This window comes from Pleurodeles waltl, chromosome 3_1 (genome assembly GCF_031143425.1).
Source record: "Pleurodeles waltl isolate 20211129_DDA chromosome 3_1, aPleWal1.hap1.20221129, whole genome shotgun sequence".
NCBI lineage: Eukaryota > Metazoa > Chordata > Amphibia > Caudata > Salamandridae > Pleurodeles > Pleurodeles waltl.
Window position 1 is genome coordinate 1,273,873,334 of NC_090440.1, and position 22,681 is coordinate 1,273,896,014.

Here is a 22,681-nt window from a genome sequence, read left to right on the forward strand (position 1 = left end):
ATGCAGGGTGCACCAGCACCCTTGAAATGCACACTGTATGTACAGGAAACAGTGCACATTTCAAGGGTGCTGGGCACAGGGACCCGTGCAATGCCCCAGCCTTTTCATGGTGGTGAAACCGTCATGAAAAGGCTGGCAGAGTATAAGACTGATATCAGCGGGGCGGCGCTGAGTTCAGCACTGCCCTGGCTGATGACAACCAGAACCGTGTCTGCCCATCAGGGTCTTAGATCCTAGCAGGGACAGTGGTAGGTTGGCAGGTCTGCCTGGCAACCTCCTACACCATGTTGACCACAGCCATGTCGGTCTGACCGCCACCATGTGTCTGGCAGTCCTAGGACTGCCAGACTCGTAGTTGACCCCCTAATCTCTTCAACTTGTAGAAATATATAGTAGTGGAATTTTTGCAAACCTCTAATTATCTAAAACATATGTTCATAATATTTTTTCTTAAAACAAGAAAAGAAATAATTAGAAAGAGTTAAGTTTGACTAAGATAATAATAGATGGTTGACATTGAAAACCAAAAGGTTACAAAATTTCCAAGTTAAGGGCTTACATTTCCATGTGTCTCAATCCAACTACATAGCCATACTTTCACCATGATGACAACTCAGTAACAGTGAAACACCTACATAACCTCAAATTACCCATACGGGATACTGTCAAGACATCATATATCATTTGACATATTTACAAACATAATGAAGATTTTTTTTTAAATACATCACATTTCAAGATTATTCATATAACAATAGGGTTTGACACAGCTACTATCATTTACGGACACAACTATATTTCAACACTACAACCATCACACATGCAAATGCCCATCCCCTTCTGTGTGCAGTGTCGTCATTTGGAGAAAAACACTTCAGTGTGTCCAGTGTGCATGTACAGTTTTGATGCATGAACTAATTTCAATCTTTACATTCTTTGTCATCTGCACTAGACACTAAACATTTTGCCTTATTTTTTGTCCAAACCACACAATGGATTTTCACCAAAACAGGAAAATGCACAGAATAAAAAGAAAGATCATCCTGTCATAAATGTTTAGGTATCCTCCATCTATTTGTTTTAGTGTTTCATGTACCAAAATGTTTCTTTTGAGAAATCATATTATAAGAGCGATTGAAAAAGATTTTTGCCCCCCCTTATAACTTTTGAAACACGTGACTGATCTGCATTAAATTGGTCATATTATTAGAAGTCCCACCAAATATTTTGCCTCAACTTTGGTGCAGATTGCTCAAAGGGGGCCAAAGGTATGAAATACTCAATAATTGGATTTCACGTAAAGTGAAGTATCAACCTTAACAACATGGGCAAGAAGACTCTGAAGGACAATATTCCTTCACAGGCAGAGTAACCAATTTCTTGGTTTGTGGGAAATACATGCAATGTCACATTTGACCCTGTGTCTGCAAGAACTGGGGAAAAAAGTTTAGGTGTCTGGAACTATCAGTTTTCTGGTGTTAAATCCACAGTCACACAAGACCTAGAGTTGTAACCTGGTTTTGAAACTGGCCAGGTGTTAAAAAGCATATGTCCTAGTGGACTTCTTAACAAAAGAATCCACAATGATCAAGGCTGGTATAAATTAAAAAATGACACTGTAGATAGTAAAAAAAACACGTGTTGCAAGTTGCTGAAGATACTAAACCCATATATAGATCAATAAGTGAAATAATAAAAACAAATACATAGAGTTCACAGGATGGATTGTGATGGTGCAAGTAAGAATAAATTAATCCTAGAGAAATATAAGAAGTTGTGGGATTCATTTAAAGGTAGTGGGAAAAGAGACCACATATTAGTCAATATTACTACTTCACAATAGCAGGGCAGGTGTCTGTCAAATCAGCAATAATTATAGACACGCCATTCCTAGATATACAATGTGGTTTTGACATAGAGATCCTGTGCAGGTGCCCCTTGATGGATTCACAAAATAAGTTGAGAGAGGCCAGGAACTGTAAGCACAAGTCATGACTTCAGTAGTTTCCTCTGTTTTCTTCACCTTCATTACACAATGTCAAAATGGTAGCATTAATTCATACTACTTATAGTCAAGTACATATTTTTCATGCAGTCTCCTTTTTTGTTGTAAATCATTAGATTGAGGTCAATTATATAGACCTGGAAATATATCTTCTCCTTCATATCAACCACCAACACATGATCAAAGTGAGGATTTATAAGCAAGAATTGATTTATTTTTTGGGTCAGTATACGCGCAGGTGGATATTACAAATTTGGTGTTGTGGTAGAAAACCCTTCTTTGTTTTGGTTGTTTCCTTATGTAGAGTGAAGTTAGACCCTCTATGTTATTTATTGAGGTCCAATTGTGTACTAGTCTTGTGGGTCTCAGTCCATGAAAAGTGGAGGCATCCGCAGGCAGACTTTCTTTCCTTTCTTTTCACCCTTTCCAACCATTCTATAATGCAGCCCCACATCAAGAAACCAAGTGACATCTGCTTGTTTGGAAAAAGAGAAGAATGGAGAAATCAGTATACAGACCTACTACTATTCTGTTTCTCCACTGAAGATGACCCTCCTTCCCCATTTACATACGGTCCTGAGAAGTAGGCATCACCTTCATTAAATTCCCTGTCAGGAAGTCTGTCATTACATTTTAGACTATTTTGATAGTTGAAAAACAATGTGCCCAGCACATTTCTACCTATTTCCGCTGTTTAAGGAAGTCTTTCTGTTCTCCTACTTCTGGGTTTCCCTGTGATATTTGACCACCGTAGTCACCTGCACTGGACCCCTCTTGCCTCTTTGCCAGGCCTTCCAAGGCCTTCCACATGGGTAACACTTTGAAAGCAGACCATTTGGGACCATGAATATTCACACAAGAGCCCCAGCACTGCACCAAGGACTAACAACTCCCCAGGTAGTGACATGAACACGAACTCTGCTGGGAACCAGATGGATGCTAATCCTATAGGAAGGCACTCACACATCCACAATACCTTAGTGGCCTTCAGAAAGAGCTACCACAAGTCCCACTAACACAAGTAACTCTTGTTGCCACTGAATTGAACAGAAGCCACCAAGCCCCCCATTGTTGTTTTAGAGGGACCACAATTCACTCCAGTTGCTATCCACATGCCCTTTGGTTAAAGGCTGGGGTACCTTCACTTCCTCCCATCAGAAACTGTTACCTTGCCACCAGCTTTCAAACTTTATTCTTTGAAATAATATTGATTGCAAGAACAGAACTGAGCAAAAACAAAAGCACCACCACCAGGCAGTAACAATACACTTCTGCTCCCACAACCCGGCTATCTCTTCAATCACTCGCTGACTACTATTCACTGAAAAAAAATTAAAGTGAAGTTATATGTAAATGAGGTGATAAGATTTACAATTACATTAAATTATATTACATTGCATTCTGTAGCACACATAGATGAGGGAAACACCTCTCAGGTTTGTTTTTGTGCAGAATGGTGTCTCTTCCTGCAGAAAAACAATCATTCCCGCAACACAGGCATCCTTTCACCATGGTGTGAGGGTGCCTGCCTTGGCGCATGGCAGGAATTTGTGAGCCAGCGCTGGGAACAAGGCCAGGAATGAGGCGGATCTTGTAGATATGGTGCATTCCTGCCACTTTCTTTTGTTGCAGGGCAGTGCAGCACAAAGGCTTGTGATGCTGCCTTGTGCAAAACTTTGTAAATGAGGCCTAAAGTGGAGTTATACTCAGGACTTCCAATAATAACATGTTAGAATTTTAAAATCTCACTTGTGTATAGTTCCACGCTAACCTTTGTTTCTTTTCAAACCAAGGGCCTGTGCCCAATCCCACACCGGCAGTCAAGCCTCCATTAACAGGCAACCACTCATGGACCACAACAGCACGTTTCCTTTTCTTAAATTGTTTTCCCAATCCTGCAGGAGACCCACAGGGGCCAGGAGCCAAGACAGACACAGCAGCCCCCTGCACTACGTCGCGCTGTTGGGCTCTACAGTGCAATTCCTGGGAAATGGCCTACAAGGCTATGGACGACATCTGCACACATAGATGACACAGGGGCATGAATACTTGTACTTGGCACTCTACAGAGGTGGGGTGGGGGGGCCACAGGGCCATGCCTTACGAAGGGGCCTAGCCTATGGAATTCAGCCTAGCTTAGGGAACCCACAGCCCTCCTCCCCATCCAGACACCTACACTGCGCGCAAAGTCAGCAGAATGAGAGTTTACTCACCCCCTTGTGTCTGCTGTGATGCCCTCAAGCTCACATCCAACTCCGGGTAGTCCACCGCCAGGTTCCTGAACATCAGGGGGGTCATGGTTCAAGGGGCACCCCTCCCACGTTGGGAGGCCATCCCCAACTGAGCCTCCGCCGTCTTCTTGCTCCAGCGGCGAATGTCCTCCCATCTCTTCTGGCAGTGGGTGCTCCGTCGGTGGTGGACCCCCAGGGTCTGGACGTCCTTGGAGATGGCACGCCAAATATCCTTCTTCTGGTGGGCGCTGACCTACATGAAACATACAGGGGAAGAAGAGAAGTCATTACCAACTGCACCGTCAAAGTGAGTGGCCCCCATTCCTACCCTTGCCATGTGGCACATGCACCTACCGTCTTTCATTCATGCAGAACTCTGTCCCCTTCCTTCTTACAACCAGCCCTCTCCACACAGGCATAGCCCATACAGCATGCTCCCTGTGTACTTACCTGTTGGTCTGGAGGACTGTAGAGTAGTGTGTACTGGGGGAGGACCAGGTCGACAAGCTTCTCCAACTCCTCCGCAGTGAAGGCAGGGGCCCTTTCCTCAGCCGCCTGAGCCATTGTCTCTTCCAGACCGAGGTCACAGCTGCGCTTGCAGTGTAGGTCCTCTCCTGTCGAAGATCAGGTATCGAGTGATTCAACAGATAGAAATTGTTGGTCACGTCCGCGGCGGTGACGTCCGCGGCGGTGCGTACCATCACCACCGGCGTACATCGTCATTGGCTCCTGGGACCCATAGGGTCCAATGGTAACCAATGCAGCATTGTGTCGACCGCCTACCGCAACGGTGTACAATGCCAGCGCTGTTACCTCACATCCCATTGTCCCGCTATAGAGTTCAGGCAGCCGCCATTTCAGGGGTCCCACCAACTGCGTCACACATACCTAGGCCTACTCTCAACACACATACAGGCTAAATTTTGTGTATGAATCGTGTTCTGTCTAGACTGTGGCTACATACCTCTGAGTTGTTTGACTCTGTGATCGCTGTTGTCCTTCATAGGCACCGTCCGCTGGGATATGTGAGGAGATGGCGGAATCCTCCAGTGTACCGACCGCTGGTGGACATGTCGACAATGGAGGAAAGAAATTTGATAATCACCTACAGGTTTGACCGTGCCACAATCCAGGAACTGTGTACCCAGTTGGAGCCAGACCTAATGTCAGCAATCTGCCATCCCACAGGAATCCCCCCTCAAGTGCAGGTGGTATCAGTGCTCCATTTCCTTGCAAGTGGTTCTTTTCAAACAACTGTGGCCATGGCATCAGGGATGTCCCAGCCTATGTTTTCCAACGTGTTGTCCAGAGTGTTGTCTGCCCTGTTGAAACACATGCAGAGCTACATCGTTTTCCCTCAGGTGGAGGACTTGCCTACAGTGAAAGGTGACTTCTATGCCCTTGGACATATCCCCAACATCATAGGTGCCATTAATAGGACCCATGTGGCTTTGGTCCCCCCCCACAGGAGTGAACAGGTGTACAGGAACCAGAAGAGTTATCATTCCATGAATGTACAGATGGTATGTTTGGCAGACCAGTACATCTCCCATGTGAATGCCATGTTCCCTGGCTCAGTGCATGACGCCTACATTATGCGGAATAGCAGCATCCCTTATGTGATGGGTCAACTACAGAGGCACCGTGTGTGGCTATTAGGTGACTGTGGTTACCCCAACCTGTCATGGCTACTGACCCCAGTAAGGAATCCCAGGACCAGGGCAGAGGAACGCTACAATGAGGCCCATGGGCAGACTAGGAGGGTGATCGAACGCATCTTCTGCCTCCTGAAGGCCAGGTTTAGGTGCCTCCATATGACAGGTGGATCCCTATTCTACTCACCAAAGAAGGTGTGCCAGATCATCGTGGCCTGCTGTATGCTTCATAACTTGGCTTTGCGACGACAGGTGCCTTTTCTGCAGGAGGATGGTCAAGATGGAGGTGTTGTCGCAGTTGTGGAGCCTGTGGATAGTGATGAGGAGGAAGCAGAGGAAGAAGACATTGACAACAGGGACTCAGTCATCCAGCAATATTTCCAGTGAGACACAGGTGAGAATACATTCCTTCCTACTACAAGTACTTTTACACTTCTACCTCTGTCCTGTCTGTCGATTTCACCCAGTGTATGGTCACTGAGTTGTCACTTTACCTTACGGTTTCACAGGTGTGGGTCCCAACGTGTGTTATCTGCTTAGATTCCTCATGGACTAGAGCTGTGTGACAACGGTATGTTGACATTACTATTTCCTGGAAATGTTGTCACTGTAATTGCAAATACACTATTTCGAAATCACAGACAGACTCCAGATCTTTTGGTGTTTTAGGTGTGTTTATTTACATAGAAAATATTGGAGGGGGAAGTTAAATGGTGAGGGGTGATGGCGGAGGAGTGTCCATGGCAGAGTCCAGTCTATTTGTCTCATAGGTGCAATGCCCATATGGGCAAAGGAAGTGGAGCTGGGGCAGTTCCAATATGGACAGGGTGACAAAGTGGGACAGTGGGTTGACAATCAGGGTGGTCTAATTTCTTGGCAGGTGTCTTGGCATCGTGCTCTGTCTTGTTACTGGATCTCAGGGACCGCTTGCGGGATGGTTCTCCATCTGCAGGGGGTGGGGTGCTGGTGTGGTGGTCCTGTGGCGGGGCGTCCTGTCCACTAGATCCGGCAGAGGTGGTGGGCAGTTCATCGTCTATGCTAGTGTCAGGGGCCCCCTGGAGTGTCACAGTGTCCCTCCTGGTGTTGAGTATTTCCTTCAGCACCCCTACGATGGTGCTCAGGGCGGAGCTGATGGTTCTGAGTTCCTCCCTGAACCCCAAATACTGTTCCTCCTGCATGAGCTGGGTCTCCTGAAACTTGGCCAGGACCGTTGCCATCGTCTCCTGGGAGTGGTGGTATGCTCCCATGATGGAGGAGAGGGCCTCGTGGAGAGTGGGTTCCCTGGGCCTGTCCGCCCCCTGTCGCACAGCAGCCCTCCCAGTTCCCCTGTGTTCCTGGGCCTCCGTCCCCTGGAACGTGTGCCCACTACCACTGCCCCCAGGTCCCTGTTGTTGTCGGGTGGTGGGTTATCCTGGGTTCCCTGTAGTGGTGGACACACAGCTGATTGACGTGTCCTGGGGACGGAGGTATGGGCCCGCTGGGTGGGTGCTGTGCTGTTGTTACCAGAGAGTGGAAGGTCTGTGGTGGCCTGTGCCTGTGTTAGGGGAACCGACTGTCCCGAGGCCCACGATGGTCCGGGCTGGTCATCTAGATCCAGGTGGACAGAGCTGCTGTCATCACTGTGGGCCTTTTCTGTGGGTGGGGTGGAGATGTCTGGACCCTCCTGTCTGGTGACGTTGGGTAGTGGTCCTGCAGGGGTGGAAAAGCATGATTATTGCATCTATGTGTGTCATGGTGTGCAATGGGTGGCTGACCATGTACCTCAGTGCTGGCATTCCTGTGTGGGGGCTTGTGTGATAATGGTTTAGGGGGGTGTATGGGTAAGTGCAGTGGGCATGCTTCAGTGATGGGTGTCCATGCTTTGGTGTAGCATGCAGGGCTTGGTGTTCGAATGGGTGGTTTGTGATATTGGTACATTGGTGAGGAGTTGGGGTGCTGGGGGTGAGGGTGGGGGTATGTGCTGGCATGCAGGTAGGGTGGGGGATGTAATAGTTAAGATTTGTCTTACCAGAGTCCATTCTCCACTGACTCCTGCGAGGCCCTCAGGATGCAGAATCTCCAAGACCTGCTCCTCCCATGTTGTTAGTTGTGGGGGAGGAAGTGGGGGTCCGCCGCCAGTCCGCTGAACCACCTGGTGGTGTCTTGAGACCACGGAACGCACCTTCCCCCGTAGGTCATTCCCCCTCTTCCTGATGTCGTCCCGATTTCTTGGGTATTGTCCCACTGCGTTGACCCTGTAGACTATTCTTCTCCATAGCTCCATCTTCCTTGCAATTGAGATGTGCTGCACCTGTGCTCCAAATAGCTGTGGCTCTACCCGGACGATTTCCTCCACCATGACCCTGAGCTCCTCCTCCGAGAACCTGGGGTGTCTTTGCCGTGCCATGTGGTGGTGTAGGTGATGTGTGGGGTGGTGTGTGTGGTGAAAAGTGTGGTGATATGTAGTGGTATGTGGTGTTTTGTGGGTGGAAGTTGTGTGGGTGATGGTGTTGAGTGCCTGTGGATGCTAGTTTGTGGATGGTGATGTCTCTCTCTGGCCTTCTCTCTGTAATAGTGGTCGTAGGGGTTTGTGGGTGATGTAGGTGTGTGTTTTATATTGTATTGGGTGTGTGGGAGCGGTGTGTGTATGTGTATCAGGTGTGTGTATTTGGATTTGTCCAATGTGGCGGTGTTTTGTATATGTGTGTGTATTTTGAGAGCGGCGGTGTGTACCACCAATGGAATACCGCGGTTGAAAGACAGCTGTGTGGATTCGTGGGTCGTGATAGTGTGGGCGTATTTCTGTTGGCGTGACAGTGGAGGTTTTGTTTTCACCAGTTTATCACTGACCTTTGGTGTAGCGGAGTTGTGTGGGTGTCTGAATTTTGTCGGATTTCGAGATGTGGGTCATAATAGCTGTGGCGGAATTCCGCGGCCGCGGCGGTGTGTTGGCGGTCTTCTGTACAGCAGTAAGCGCCTTTTACCTCCAATGTTGTAATGACCCCCAATGTGTAAAGTATTTGTGCAACACTTAAATTATAGTAACACAGTGCAAATACCACAAAAAGACTCCATACCCATTTGAAAAATAGAGAATAGTTATCTGAGTAAAACATGACCAAAATGACAAAAATTCAATAAGTAAAAGTTAAGATATGAATTTTTGAAGATGAATCTGCAACATAGTACTTACAAGCATAACGTGCCAACCGGGGATATCTGGTCCTGCTAGACCGGGTTAAATTAAAAGGTTCAGGCCGATTTTGATGGAGCACGGGTCGGACACAGTCCTAGGTAAGTCTGGGTTAGCTTCTAATGAATTTTGCCAAGAGTCCTGATCGAGTGGAAAAAGTTAATCAGAAGCAAGGAGAGTGCCATCTGCGGTGGTCCTTGGTGTGCAAAGAGCCACCGGGCATCATGGAAGAACGGTGATCTTTGTTGTGTGAAGAGGTGAATTTGCACCAACTCGGGCTGATCCTTTGTGCGAGTGGCATAGATTCAGTGTGACTGGTCCTGTTCACAGTCGTGAAGAGCTCAAAAGCTTAATCTCAGGAGCCAAAAAGTACTTGGCCCAGACCTGGAGAGGAGCCTCTTGGGGGTTTGGAGCTGATTGAAGATGGGTCCAGGAGCTGTAGAAGAGTTGAGGGGACATTTTTGATGGCCCTGAGACATCTAGATCAAGAGGCAAGCCAGCAAGCCCTTGAAGTCATTTGGTTCTGTAGAGGATGTGAAGAGCAAAGTCCAGTCCTTTTCATTCCAAGACAAGAGGCAGCAGGCAGAAGGCCAACACAGCAATGCAGTTGATCAGAGCGCCAGTCACTCTTGGCAGCAAAGCAGACCTTCTTCCAGGCAGAATATCCTTCAGATCCAGAATTGTACTAATTTAGTGGGGTTTGGGGTCTAGTACTTACACCCAGTTGACCCTTTGAAGTGCGGGAGACTTCAAAGAGGGGCCTTTGAAGTGCGCAAGGTCCCTGTCCTTTGTTCCCTGGCTCCAGGCACTCTACATGGCCTTCCCCGAATGGTTAAAGTAAGAAAATTGCAACTTTCTAAAGGGACATTTTTAGATTTACAATTTAAAATCCATCTTCACCATAAGCTGTGATTATAAATTGTGAGTCCAGAGACACCAAACTCCAAATTTTTATCTGTTTTCAATTGGAGGTTTGTGGGAGGCTGGACTGGCTTGTAGTGAGTACCAAGGGGTACTTACACCTTGCACCAGGCCCAGGTATCCCTTATTAGTGTATAGGGTGTCTAGCAGCTTAGGCTGATAGATAATGGTAGCTTAGCAGAGCAGCTTAGGCTGAACTAGGAGACGAGTGAAGCTCCTACAGTACCACTAGTGTCACTTGCACAATATCATAAGAAAACACAATACACAGATATACTAAAAATAAAGGTACTTTATTTTTATGACAATATGCCAAAGTATCTCAGTGAGTACCCTCAGTATGAGGATAGCAAATATACACAAGATATATGTACACAATACCAAAAATATGCAGTATAGTCTTAGAAAACAGTACAAACAATGTATAGTTACAATAGGATGCAATGGGAGCACATAGGGATAGGGGCAACACAAACCATATACTCCAAAAGTGGAATGCGAACCACGAATGGACCCCAAACCTATGTGACCTTGTAGAGGGTTAGAAAAATAGCCCACCCCAAGACCCTGAAAAGTAAGTGCAAAGTGCACTAAAGTTCCCCAAAGAGCACAGAAGTCGTGATAGGGGAATTCTGCAGGAAAGACCAAAACCAGCAATGCAACAACAATGGATTTCCAGACGAGAGTACCTGGGGAACAAGGGGACCAAGTCCAAAATTCACGATCAAGTCGAGAGAGGGCAGATGCCCAGGAAATGCCAGCTGTGGGTGCAAAGAAGCTGCTACTGGACAGTAGAAGCTGAGGATTCTGCAGGAACGACAAGGGCTAGAAACCTCCCCTTTGGAGGATGGATGTCCCACACTGTGGAGAGTCGTGCAGAAGTGTTTTCCTGAAGAAAGACTGCAAACAAGCCTTGCTAGTTGCAAATCGTGCGGTTATGGTTTTTTGGATGCTGCTGTGGCCCAGGAGGGACCAGTATGTCGCCAATTGCTTCAGGGGACAGAGGGGGTGTCCAGCAGGACAAGGAGCCCTCTTAGAAGCAAGCAGCACCCGGAGAAGTGCCGGAACAGGCACTACAAAGTGGAGTGAAAGGGTGCTCACCCGAAGTTGCACAAGAGAGTCCCACGCCGCCGGAGGACAACTCAGGAGGTCGTGCAATGCAGGTTAGAGTGCCGTGGACCCAGGCTTGGCTGTGCACAAAGGATTTCCGCCGGAAGTGCACAGAGGCTGGAGTAGCTGCAAAAGACGCAGTTCCCAGCAATGCAGTCTGGCGTGGGGAGGCAAGGACTTACCTCCACCAAATTTGGACTGAAGAGTCACTGGACTGTGGGAGTCACTTGGACAGAGTTGCTGGATTCAAGGGACCTCGCTCGTCGTGCTGAGAGGAGACCCAAGGGACCAGTGATGCAGTTCTTTGGTGCCTGTGGTTGCAGGGGGATGATTCCGTCGACCCACGGGAGATTTTTTCAGAGCTTCTAGTGCAGAGAGGAGGCAGACTACCCCCACAGCATGCACCACCAGGAAAACAGTCGAGAAGGCGGCAGGATCAGCGTTACAGAGTTGCAGTAGTCGTCTTTGCTACTTTGTTGCAGTTTTGCAGGCTTCCAGCGCGGTCAGCAGTCGATTCCTTGGCAGAAGGTGAAGAGAGAGATGTAGAGGAACTCTGATGAGCTCTTGCATTCGTTATCTAAGGAATTCCCCAAAGCAGAGACCCTAAATAGCCAGAAAAGAGGGTTTGGCTACCTAGGAGAGAGGATAGGCTAGCAACACCTGAAGGAGCCTATCAGAAGGAGTCTCTGACGTCACCTGCTGGCCCTGGCCACTCAGAGCAGTCCAGTGTGCCAGCAGCACCTCTGTTTCCAACATGGCAGAGGTCTGGAGCACACTGGAGGAGCTCTGGGCACCTCCCAGGGGAGGTGCAGGTCAGGGGAGTGGTCACTCCCCTTTCCTTTGTCCAGTTTCGCGCCAGAGCAGGGCTGAGGGGTCCCTGAACCGGTGTAGACTGGCTTATGCAGAAATGGGCACCATCTGTGCCCATGAAAGCATTTCCAGAGGCTGGGGGAGGCTACTCCTCCCCTGCCTTAACACCTTTTTCCAAAGGGAGAGGGTGTAACACCCTCTCTCTGAGGAAGTCCTTTGTTCTGCCTTCCTGGGCCAAGCCTGGCTGGACCCCAGGAGGGCAGAAACCTGTCTGAGGGGTTGGCAGCAGCAGCAGCTGCAGTGAAACCCCTGAAAAGGCAGTTTGGCAGTACCCGGGTCTGTGCTAGAGACCCGTGGGATCATAGGATTGTGCCAGCTATGCCAGGATGGCATAGAGGGGGCAATTCCATGATCATAGACATGTCACATGGCCATATTCGGAGTTACCATTGTGAAGCTACACATAGGTAGTGACCTATGTGTAGTGCACACGTGTAATGGTGTCCCCGCACTCACAAAGTCTGGGGAATTTGCCCTGAACAATGTGGGGGCCCCTTGGCTAGTGCCAGGGTGCCCACACACTAAGTAACTTTGCACCTAACCTTTACCAGGTAAAGGTTAGACGTATAGGTGACTTATAAGTTACTTAAATGCAGTGGTAAATGGCTGTGAAATAACGTGGACGTTATTTCACTCAGGCTGCAGTGGCAGGCCTGTGTAAGAATTGTCAGAGCTCCTTATGGGTGGCAAAAGAAATGCTGCAGCCCATAGGGATCTCCTAGAACCCCAATACCCTGGGTACCTCAGTACCGTATACTAGGGAATTATAAGGGTGTTCCAGTATGCCAATGTTAATTGGTGAAATTGGTCACCAGCCTGTTAGTGACAATTTGGAAAGAAATGAGAGAGCATAACCACTGAGGTTCTGGATAGCAGAGCCTCAGTGAGACAGTTAGTCATAACACAGGTAACACATTCAGGGCACACTTATGAGCACTGGGGCCCTGGCTGGCAGGGTCCCAGTGACACATACAACTAAAACAACATATATACAGTGAAAAATGGGGGTAACATGCCAGGCAAGATGGTACTTTCCTACAAAGTTACACTTAAAGGTTACCCCGATGTTAACCTATGGGAGCGATAGGCCTTGCAGTAGTGAAAAACACATTTAGTAGTCTTTCACTTCCAGGACATGTTAAACTTAAAAGTACATGTCCAACTTTTCAAACACATTGTACCCTGCTCTTGGGTCTAACTAAGGCCTACCTTAGGGGTGCTTTATGTGTAATAGAAAGGAACGTATTGGCCTGGCAAGTGGGTACGAAATTATAGTTAAAACTGCACACAAGGGCTCTGCAGTGGCAGGCCTGAGACATGTTTAAGGGGCTACTGGAGTGGGCGGCACAATCAGTGCTGCAGGCCACTAGTAGCATTTGATTTATAGGCCCTGGGTACATATACTGCATTGCAGAGACTTACAATTAAATTAAACATGTCAATTGAGGATACATCAATGTTACACTGTTTTAGAATACAGAGCACCTGCACTTTAGCGCCGGTTGACAGTGGTAAAGTGCACAGAATCCTAAAGCCAGTATAAAGGAATTCACCCCAAAAAAGGAAGGAAGAAGGCAAAAAAGTTTGGGGACGACCTTGCAGAAAGAGTCAGGTTCAACGCTACCCACTCCAGCTTAAAGCCAGGGTAGACTAATCAGTACCTAGATGGACCTCCGTGCTTTGGGCGATAGAGCATAGACAATGGGCCACTACTGCAGGGACATATGTCAATTCTATGCCTCCCTGAATCCAGTTGGATCCTTCTGCCTATACTCTTCTGAGCCACTGACCTGACCCACTGGGAACCCTTCCCCTCATCTGTAGACTCCATCTGTGCAGCACCTAGCCTTAACTCGCTCATAGAAGCATCCCCAGTAGTCAGACAGTACCACCATGGCCGACAAAATGATGTGGGCCGCTCCACCCCTTGGGTTTCATGTCTCTCCACAACCCAGGGAAAACTCTGTCTGCAAGGACAACTACCAACAGAGCCCACTGACAGCTGTCTGTGTCACCAATCTGGCCCCAAGCCATCTAGGAGTGTCTGACCTCTATAGTTTGTCAGAGTGGGGGACAGTAGCCCCAGATGCCTTGTACCCTTCTTCCACCCTACCTCCCACCAGTTCAGGGGTGATATCCTGAAACTGGTCATCAACCCTAAGGTCTGTACCCTGAGGCTGAACAGAAGACGACAGTGGTGAGTTCTCCCTCACCCCGCTTCTTCATCTGGGGTCCTGTACCTTCTGCTTGGGAGTAGTACATCTAGAAAATTGAACTGTTAGGATACCTGTGTGCAGCCGCCCCTCCCAGTTCCCCTCACACCAGTGGTAGCATATTTTCCAGAAGGCATTCTATGAGCATCTGGAGACTAACTTTGACCCTTCTCTGGTCCACCTCCCCACCCAACTCTAGGAATACCAGAGCCATAGGTGCCGAAGGAGTCCTACCATGGGCTGGAGTCACCCTACACACTTAGCTGGTGTACAGCCCAGGGGAAACTAGGGTTGAAAATGGGATGCCCTGGGCCACCGCCCACCACAATCTCCCTCCTTCTTCTCAGAAGTGACATTTAAACCCTTTCCTTCCCTCTTACACTGGGACTTGCCTGGGTCTCCCTTGACCTCCCCTTCACTTTGTTGGGATGAACCTGAACCACCGTTCTTTGGATCACTGCCAGGTACCTTCTTGTGGATCTTGCTGCAGATCCAGCAGTCCTCCTCCTTAGCAAGCCCTCTGGGGTCAGTGATCTTGGGTGGTGCCCAGAGCTCCTCCAGTGTGTCCCTGGCATTAGCCATCTTGTTTTCCAAGGTGTGGGGACACTCTGGAGATCTCTGAGTGGCCAGTGCCAGCAAGTGGCGTCAGAGACCCCTTCTGATAGATGCATACCTGGTTAGGTAGCCAATCCCCCTCTCAGGGCTATTTAGGTTTTCTCCTGTGGGTTCCTCTCCAGATTCAGCTTGCAAGTTTCCACAAGGAATCCTCTGCAACTTCTGCTTCAGCTTCTGACCATCAAATCAACCTCAGACTGCTCCAGGAACCGCTGTAACTGCAACAAAGTATCCACAAAGACTATTGTGATGTTGCAACTTCAGCTCCAGCCAACAACTGCAACAGTTTCCAAGGTGTGCATGCTCTGAAGACTCCCTGCTTTCACCCTGCACCAGAAGAACCAAAGGAATCTCCCATGGAGTGTCGGAGTCGCTTACCTGCTCCAGCAGGCATTTTCCAAGACGACGACCCGTTCTCTGGGACTCCTCTCCTGGCGATGAGTGTGCTCCCTGGAACACAGGGGATGGACCCCTTTGACTCAGACTGTCCTAATGCCCAGCTGTCCAAATTTGGCAGAGGTAGGATCTTGCCTTCCCGGTTTGCGACAGTTACCCTGTGCACCACGTCATCTCTAGCTCCTGAGACCTATGTGCACTATTTGCAAGAATCCTTTGTACACAGCATAGCCCAGGTCCCCAGCACTCCATCCTGTGATGCACAACTCGCTGAGTTGTTCTCCAGCAGTGCGGGACCTTCTTTTGTTGTGCTGCACTAATTGCAATTTGCCACTTCTTTTTCCTCATGTCCTGGGACTCCCGTGGGTGCTGCCTTACCATCAGTGGGCTCTCTCCAGTGTTGGGAGCCCCCTCTGCCTCCTCAGTCTGAGTTGAGGCCCCCAAGTCCCTACTGGATCCAGGCAGTGCCATTTTTATATAAATCGTAACATTGCTTGAACCAAGGCTTGTTGAACGAATCCAGCACTGTAAGTTGCCTGCATCTAACATCTTGACGTGGGACATCTCTTGCATCACACAGGAACCCAAAGCCATCTTCTTTGGTGCTCTTCTGCAGACTTCTTCTAACTGGAGAATCCTCTTTGCACCATCTTTTAGGTTGGCAGGGGCTCCTGTCCTTCCTGGAATCTTCTGCGACTTCTGGAATTGGTCTCCTCTCTTCACAGGTCTTCAGGTCCAGGAATCCACTATTTGTTGCTTGCAGTCTTCCTTGATTTTTGCAATAACTCTTATGATGACTTGTAGTGTGTCCTGAGGAAACTTGCAGTACTTTACTCCTACTTTCCTGGGCTCTGGGGTAGGGTATTTTACTCACCTTTGTGGTTTTCTTACACTCCCAGCGCCCCTCTACACACTACACTTGCCTAGGGGGGATTTTTTGATTTGTATAGTACAGGCAGTGACAGGACTGCAAAGGCCAGGAGGTGCTGGTTCTGTCACTATATACACCAGAACAATGCCCTCTTCTTTGAAGTCCACAATGCTTTTAAATCTCATATGATGTGTACTCACTGAGGGGATAAGCATCTGTCAGGTATTGGGGAGCAGTGAGAGTGACAGGATGGCAACTCACTGCAGGCACTGTTCTCCCAACTCCAAACAACAAAACAGTGTCCTTCCCTGTAGGAGGCTGGCCTAGTTTGTAGTGGGAACCCTAGGTTCTTACACCTTATACCAGGTCCAATTATCCCTTATTAGTGAAATATAGTCAGTGTTCTAGCAACTTAGGTTGTCTAAACGTAGCTGTAGCAGAGCAGCTTAGGCTGAACTACGAGACATGCAAAGCTCCTGCAATACCACTATAGTTACACAGTACTTATACACAATAAAAGAAAATACTCAGTGTTACTGAAAATAAAGGTACTTTATTTTAGTGACACAAGGCCAAAAATATCTTAGAGGCAATAATCCTTCTGGAGATACGTATTATACACAATATATACACTAGAGACCAACATCAGGTAAGTAAATAGTCACAGAATAGTGCAAACAGTAAAAAACACAATAGAATGCTATAGGATGCAGTAGGCCTAGTGGCAACACAAACCATATACTAAGAAAATGGAATGTGAACCACTTAGGGACCCCAGGCCTAGTGTAGTGTGTAGCGGGTCGCTGGGAGTGTAAGAAAACCCTAAGGGTGTCCAAGATACCCCACCCCAAGACCCTGAAAAGTAGGAGTAAAGTTACCCTACTTCCCCAGAAACACACTAAAGTCATGATAGGAGATTCTGCAAGGACAACAACTGACTGCAAAGCACTGAAGAAGGATTCCTTGACGTGAGCAAAGAAAGGGGACCAAGTCCAGGAGTCATGAAAGTGTCCAGGGGGGCAGTAGCCCACTAAACCCCGGATGAAGGTGCAAAATGGCTTCCTCCAGGTGGAAGAAGCTGAAGATTCTGCAACAACGGAAGATGCCAGGAACTTCCGCTTTGTACAGAAGATGTCCCACGGTGTGCTGGAGGATGCAGAGTTGTTTCCACGCAGAAAGACCGCAAACAAGCCTTGCTAGCTGCAAAGGTCCCAGTTGAAGAAAATTGGGTCTGCCCAGGCCCAGGAAGGACCAGGAGGTCGCCCCTTGGAGGAGGAGAGAGAGTGGGCGCTCAGCAATACAGAGAGACCACACAAAAGCAGACAGCACCCGCAGAAGCACTTGAACCAGCATTCAAGAAATCTGAGCACGGCGGTCATCTCAACACTACAATGGAGGGTCCCACGAAGCCGGTTGAGCAATGCAGGACAGAGCACTGGGGACCTGGGCTATGTTGTGCACAAAGGATTCCTTGCAAACATGCACAGAAGCCCTAGCAGCTGCAGATCATGCAGTACACAGGATTACTGTCTGGCGTGAGGAGGCAAGGACTTACCTCCACCAAATTTGGAAAGAAGGACCACTGGACTGTCGGGGTCACTTGGATCCAGCTCCTGTGTTCCAGGGACAATGCTCATCAAGATGAGAGGTGACCCAGAGGACCGGTGATTCAGAAGTTTGGTGCCTGCGTTATCAGGGGGAAGATTCCGTTGACCCACAGGAGATTTCTTCTTGGCTTCCAGTGCAGGGTGAAGGCAGACAGCCCTCAGAGCATGCACCACGAGGAAACAGTCGAGAAAGCCGACAAGATTAGGTGCTACAATGTTGCTGGTAGTCTTCTTGCTACTTTGTTGCGGTTTTGCAGGCGTCCTGGAGCAGTCAGCGGTCGATCCTTGGCAGAAGTCAAAGAGGGAGATGCGGAGGAACTCTGGTGAGCTCTTGCATTCGTTATCCCACAGGAGAGACCCTAAATATCCCTCAGAGGAGGATTGGCCACCTAGCCAGGTAAGCACCTATCAGGAGGGGTCTCTGACGTCACCTGCTGGCACTGGCCACTCAGAGGCCTCCATTGTGCCCTCACACCTCTGCATTCAAGATGGCAGAGGTCTGGGACACACTGGAGGAGCCATGGGCACCACCTCTGGGGTGGTTATGGACAGGGCAGTGGTCACTCCCCTCTCCCTTGTCCAGTTTCGCACCAGAGCTGGGGCTGGGGGATCTCTGAACCTGTGTAGACTGATTTATGCAAGGAGGGCACCATCTGTGCCCTTCCAAGCATTCCCAGAGGCCAGGAGAGGCTGCTCCTCTCAGGCCCTTAACACCTATTTCCAAAGGGAGAGGGTGTAACACCCTCTCTCAGAGGGAATCCTTTGCTCTGCCTTCCTGGGACTGGACTGCTCAGACCCCAGGAGGGCAGAAGCCTGTCTGTGGGTTGGCAGCAGTGGTACCTGAAGTGAAAATCCCAGAGAGCTAGTTTGGCAGTACCCAAGGTCCATGCTGGAGCCCCGGGGATGCATGGAATTGGCACCCCAATACCAGATTTGGCATGAGTGGACAATTCCATGATCTTAGACATGTTACATGGCCATATTCAGAGTTACCATTGTAAAGCTACAAACAGGTATTGACCTATATGTAGTGCATGTGTGTAATGGTATCCCGCACTCACAAAGTCTGTGGAAATTGCCCCGGACAATGTGGGGGCACCTTGGCTATTGCCAGGGTGCCCTCACACTTAGTAACTTTGCACCTAACCTTCACTAAGTGGGGGTTAGACATATAGGTGACTTATAAGTCACGTAAGTGCAGTGTACAATGGCTGTGAAATAACGTGGATGTTATTTCACTCAGGCTACAGTGACAGTCCTGTGTAATATTTGTCTGAGCTCCCTATGGATGACAAAAGAAATGCTGCAGCCCATAAGGATCTCCTGGAACCCCAATGCCCTGGGTACCTAGGTACCATATTACAGGGACTTATAAGGGGGGGATCAAGTGTGCCAATTGGATTTGGAATATGAAGTCACTAAACTATAGTGACTAATTTGGAAGCAGTGAGAGCATAAGCACTGAAGTTCTTGTTTGCAGAACTTCAGTGACACAATTAAGCACTACTGACAACAAACATATAGGCCACAAACTATGAGCACTTGGGTCTGGCTAGCAGGATCCCATTGAGACAGGCAAAACACACTGACAAATGGGGTTTTAACTATGAGCTCTGGGGTCCTGGCTAGCAGGATCCCTGTCAGACAATAAAAACACACTGACGCACAATAACAAACAGGCCAAAAGTGGGGGTAACCATGCTAGAAAGATGCTACTTTCTCACATCCCCAAAATACACGTGTGCCAAATCATCATTGAAGTGTACTTACCTGGGAGGAAACCATAAGTATAGTGTGTGTAATACATGAGATAAAACAGCTGGAAATTACAGAGGCTCCCTTACTGCCACTCCAACCACCAGTCTAGTGTACACTTGCAAATATACCCTTCTTTTGGAATTTATACATGAAGTCCACTCACCTGGGGGATGACATATAACAGGTGCATGAAGTACACGGAGTGACATGACTGCTAAGGCCAAGAGGCTATGGGGGTGATTCTGACCCCGGCGGTACAAGACCGCCGGGGCCAGGGTCGGCGGGAGCACCGCCGACAGGCCGGCGGTGCCCCGCAGGGCATTCTGACCGCGGCGGTTCGGCCGCGGTCAGAAGAGGCAAACCGGCGGTCTCCCGCCGGTTTACCGCTGCCCTTAGAATCCCCCAAGGCGGCGCAGCTTGCTGCGCCGCCATGGGGGATTCTGACACCCCCTACCGCCATCCTGTTCCTGGCGGTTCGCCCGCCAGGAACAGGATGGCGGTAGGGGGTGCCGCGGGGCCCCGGGGGGTCCCTGCCGTGCCCATGCCAATGGCATGGGCACGGCAGGGGCCCCCGTAAGAGGGCCCCGCAAAGTATTTCAGTGTCTGCTAAGCAGACACTGAAATACGCGACGGTTGCAACTGCACCCGTCGCACCCCTGCAACTCCGCCGGCTCAATTCTGAGCCGGCGTCCTCGTTGCAGGGGCATTTCCTCTGGGCCGGCGGGCGCTCTTTTGGAGAGCGCCCGCTGGCCCAGAGGAAATGTCTAAATGGCCGCCGCGGTCTTTTGACCGCGGTGTGGTCATTCAGCGGCGGTACCTTGGCGGACGGCCTCCGCCGTCCGCCAGGGTCATAATCAGGCCCTATGTCTCTCCATCTCCAAGCACAAGCCCAGTGTGCATCTGTTCAAATATCCATGTTTGTTAACGCACAATGGAAGTCAACTCACCTGGGGGGATGAGTTACATATACTGTGTGTAGGACTTTGTGTAACATGACTGTAAATCCCAGGATGGCCAGTCAGTGTAACTCCAATCACGAGGCCAGTGTCCGTATGCAATAATGCATATGTCTGTGAACTCACAAATGAAATGTACTCACCTGGGAGGGACCAAGATATAGATCATGGTACACTCTGTGATGTGGCTAACCACCTAGATGCATCTTTGGCAGCTAATCCACGATCAAAATATTGTGGACAGGAAGGACAGCTCGACCTGTGTGAGTAAAACACAAGAACCAAAGGTCTGAAGGTGCATTACCTGAATGGTATTGGCAATAGACATAGTAACAATGCTGTGACGACATGATGACTCCAAACACATTCACAACAAAGTGCTGGGTCTGCCTGCCGAACAGTCAACTGGGCCTTAAAAGGATCAAAGCCACATCCTGCCCAGCCACTGGTTTGCCTGCACTGGTGGCAAGATGTAAATCTATGCATATCCTCCCAAGTACTAGTGAGTCTATACATCCTGCAGCTGGTTTGGTGAAATGGAATTGATAGGTTTCACAAATGTCAGGCCAATACAATTTATACCATGTGTACGTGTCACATAAGGGAAACCTACCAATCCAATGTGTACACAGTCTTTGCTAAATGTCATTGTCAACTATTAGTGTACAACCTGTAACATTGTATCTCTCACATCAACAGTTCGAGCTGCCACTGGGGACCCCGAGAACACTGAAGAGACTACCTCTACCCTCATGGATGAAGCCCTCAGAGAGGACAACACTGCACGTTTGGACATTGAGAATGGTTCTGGGCCATCAGGGCAACCTGGTCAGACAACATCAGTGAGCCTCACCATGGCTACATTGAGTCCTCCCAGCCCAGCTGCATCAACATTGCAGACAGCCGTTTGCCCTCCTCCCCAACCTGTATCCATGGGGCAGTGACAATCTTGTGCCCCTCAGTCCAGGATCCTTAGTCACAGCTTCACACCTCCGACAATGATGGTCCTGGAATCAGTGGTAGGGAGCAATCTGCTGCAAGAACGCAGGCATGTCAAGGTTGGGTGCATAGGAGGGATGTTGTGGGCGAGCGGCATGAGGCCACTGGGAATGGTCCTGGCCATGACAGCCAAGTCTTGGAAACCTATCAAGAATCCCAAGGTGCGATGGGCCAGATACTTACCAAACTCAGGGAAATGAAGCATTTGCAGAGGGAATTTCATTGTGAGTCATTGGAAAAGTGGGTGACCACAAATGCCTTCCTGCCCTATTCATGGAGATAAGCAGTACCCTGATTAGGGACTGTGAGTAACACCACACCCCTTCATTTGACCTCCTTCTGGAAGGGAGGCCCTGTCAGGGGAAGGTCCCACCTCAGACACTCCTGCCTCTGTAGCAGCAGAACCCCCTGCAAGCGGGGACATCCAGCCAATAATCCAGAAGCATTGGATGGTAAGACACGAACCACTGCCAGCAAGTCACCTCTTCCTGCAGGGAAATCCTTTGTGTGCCATAGATTCACTGTGTTGACAGTTCTTCAACCACCTTCCATTTTCATGGTAGTAGGACACTGGACTTTGGACTTCAAATGTTGTGGCAGCTAATAAAATGATGACATCCACCATGACTGATCCCTTCACATTCCTTTTGTGTTGCATGACTTTATTGTTTCCTACACCTATGTCAATAAACTCACGTATCAGAAATTCATCTATCAGAAACTCAGCTATCAGAAATTCATTGCCTGCTTGCTTCTGTTCCACATGTTGAAATGTTGAGATGTAAGCCCATGTGATGCACATGAGGAAAACACAAGATGGTAATGGAAGGAGGGATCTGACACAGATAGTGCCATGCTGAGGGATACTAGCCATTCAATGATACAATTGTCTGGTCACATAAAACATTTTATTGCAATGTACAGCATATAGGCTGTCAAAATATCTGGACCATCACAGCCAAGAATAGATGCACCATAGTGAGTCCGGCTAGATATACCAATGTACAGCTCCCCATATTGCGGAAGAAAGGGCTTTGTCAGACCCCATCCTGAAGAATGGGCTAATAGATTTGTGGATTTTGTCACCAGCTTGAGCCTTATCACATACCAAAACAGTTCTGCCAACATAAAATAAGCAATGGCACAGACAGACTACAGTACACCAATCCGTGATCATAGGTCCACCCCAATACCATGATCAAGACTCTGGTGGTATGACACAAACCAATGTCAGTGTTGTGCCACAGACACTGTGGGGTGCAGGGATGAAACACATCTACAGCTACATACATGTCGTACAAG

At 48.8% G+C, this 22,681-nt stretch overlaps 1 long non-coding RNA gene across 2 annotated transcripts in view; it reads left to right on the top strand.

The window, feature by feature from the left end:
- LOC138283344 (uncharacterized) overlaps positions 1 to 22,062 on the top strand; it is a 338,849-nt gene extending 316,787 nt beyond the window's left edge. For both annotated transcript variants that reach the window (XR_011201203.1, XR_011201202.1), the window contains one exon: positions 21,080 to 22,062. This is a non-coding gene — a long non-coding RNA (uncharacterized lncRNA). The remainder of the gene's footprint in view (positions 1 to 21,079) is intronic.
- Positions 22,063 to 22,681: the final 619 nt, after the last annotated feature.